The sequence below is a fragment of the Citrus clementina genome, unplaced genomic scaffold (genome assembly GCF_000493195.1).
Source record: "Citrus clementina cultivar Clemenules unplaced genomic scaffold, Citrus_clementina_v1.0 scaffold_4, whole genome shotgun sequence".
Classification (NCBI taxonomy): Eukaryota; Viridiplantae; Streptophyta; class Magnoliopsida; order Sapindales; family Rutaceae; genus Citrus; species Citrus x clementina.
Genome location: NW_006262274.1, coordinates 17,530,063 through 17,532,991, shown reverse-complemented (window position 1 = coordinate 17,532,991; position 2,929 = coordinate 17,530,063).

Genomic DNA, 2,929 nt, shown 5'->3' with positions numbered 1-2,929 from the left:
CGTGTTACATACACCCCCCCTTGGGACTCAGCGTCATCGCTGAGGTTTGCCCCACCATCGCTCAAGAGGACACGCGGAGGCGCTCTGATACCACAATGTCATGACCCAACCCAGACCTGGCAAGATATTGTCCGCTTTGGGCCTTAACAAGACCCGCACGGATTTGTTCTTGGGGCGCCCATACACCCCAAAACGCGTCTTGCCAATTAAGGTGTGGATCACCCCTTATAAACCCAGCATCTCTCCCGTGCTTTGCCGATGTGGGATTCGCCTAGGGTGTTACATACACCCCCCCTTGGGGACTCAGCGTCCTCGCTGAGGTTTGCCCCATCATCGCTCAAGAGGACACGCGGAGCCGCTCTAATACCACAATGTCATGACCCAACCCAGACCTGGCAAGATATTGTCCGCTTTGGGCCTTAACAAGGCCCGCACGGATTTGTTCTTGGGGTGCCCATACACCCCAAAACGCGTCTTGCCAATTAAGGTGTGGATCACCCCTTATAAACCCAGCATCTCTCCCGTGCTTTGCCGATGTGGGATTCGCCTAGAGTGTTACATACACCGAACAATGTCATGACCCAACCCAGACCTGGCAAGATATTACCCGCTTTGGGCCTTAACAAGGCCCGCACGGATTTGTTCTTGGGGCGCCCATACACCCCAAAACACGTCTTACCAATTAAGGTGTGGATCACCCCTTATAAACCCAGCATCTCTCTCGTGCTTTGCCGATGTGGGATTCGCCTAGGGTGTTACATACACCCCCGCTTGGGGACTCAGCGTCATCGCTGAGGTTTGCCCCACCATCGCTCAAGAGGACACGCGGAGCCGCTCTGATACCACAATGTCATGACCCAACCCAGACCTGGCAAGATATTATCCGCTTTGGGCCTTAACAAGACCCGCACGGATTTGTTCTTGGGGCGCCCATACACCCCAAAACGCGTCTTGCCAATTAAGGTGTGGATCACCCCTTATAAACCCAGCATCTCTCTCGTGCTTTGCCGATGTGGGATTCGCCTAGGGTGTTACATACACCCCCCTTGGGGACTCAGCGTCATCGCTGAGGTTTGCCCCACCATCGCTCAAGAGGACACGCGGAGCCGCTCTGATACCACAATGTCATGACCCAACCCAGACCTGGCAAGATATTGTCCGCTTTGGGCCTTAACAAGGCCCGCACGGATTTGTTCTTGGGGTGCCCATACACCCCAAAACGCGTCTTGCCAATTAAGGTGTGGATCACCCCTTATAAACACAGCATCTCTCCCGTGCTTTGCCGATGTGGGATTCGCCTAGGGTGTTACAACACCGTTCCACGAAAAAATAAGCAAAAATGTAAGTTAGTTGATTTGTTTAAAGACATTTTGAGATTTTTATTTATAAAATTAACTTAGCAGTATATCTTAAAACATGTTCGTAGGTCACTCCGTCTTGTCGTGTCTCCATAGGCGATCATGTTGCTCCAACATTTCAGAAAATTTATGACAGATTAAGCAAAATCGAGGAAAAGGTGCAAAAGATTGATGTGTTGGAAGCAAAGCTTGACAACATTACAAAAGACTTATGGAGAACGACGAAGTTACTCGAGGAGTTTCTAGCATCTTTTAATGTAGGCAAAGATAGTCTCACTGATCAGGTTTGCAATACTTTAAACACTTTTAGAAGTGATTTTTATTTTTTTATATATTTTTACATTTACTTCAGTGGCTTAGACAAAATTGAAATTAAATTCAGTTGACAATAATTACGAGTGAATTCTAAATTTTGTTATATTTATTCATAATACAGCCACCTGCACATGATCCTCCTACCTCAGTGGCTTCTGATGTAGTCATAGATAAAATGGATGTTCAGGTTTGTAATATTAAATCTAGTTGAAGTTAAATTCAGTTGGTTATAATTATGTAAAGAATTCTAAATTATGTTGTATTTATCTGTAATACAGCTACCTATACATGATCCTCATATCTCAATGGCTTCTCATGTAGACCATGATAAAATAGATGATCAGGTTGGTAATATTAAATTCAGTTTGTGTGGAATTTACTTGCCGGCAATTATGTACAAAATTTGAAATTTGATTGTATTTATCTGTAATACAGACACTTGCACATGATCATCAAACCGCAGGGACTGCTTATGTAGATGTCGATAAAATTGATGTTGAGGTTGGTAATATTAAATTCAGTTTGTGTTGAATTTACTTGCCAGCAATTATGTACAAAATTTGAAATTTGATTGTATTTATCCGCAATACAGCCACTTGCACATGATCATCAAACCGCAGAGACTGCTCATGTAGATGCCGATAAAATTGATGTTGAGGTTGGTAAATTTAAATTTAGTTCGTGTTGAATTTAGTTACTAGCAATTATGTACAAAATTCTAAATTTAATTGTATTTATCGGTAATACAGCCATCTGCACATAATCATCAAAACACAGGGGCTGCTCATGTAGATGCCGATAAAATTGATGTTGAGGTTCGTAAATTTAAATTTAGTTCATGTTGAAATTAGTTACTAGCAATTATATACAAAATTCTAAATTTTGTTTTATTTACCTGTAATACAGCCACATGTACATGGTGTAATTAACATTACTGATGAAATTTCTAACAAATTTCACGACAAAAAAGGATGCAAAGAACAAGATTGTGTTCCATTGGATCAATATTATCTGAGAAAAAAGAGAAAAAAATCAGTATATGTTAGCACACCACACCTTACACTGACCCTTATAAGAAGTCACGAAAGGATGCAGTAACTAAATCAAAAGGTCCAATAAACTTTGATGATTGGATGCGTGATGCCAATATGGAGCCGTAAGTTTCTTTTATTCTTTTTTTTTGTTTTAGGGTTAATTATATTTATTTCTTCTTTTATTCTTGTTTTAGGGTTAATTATATTTATTCAAGTTGCTAT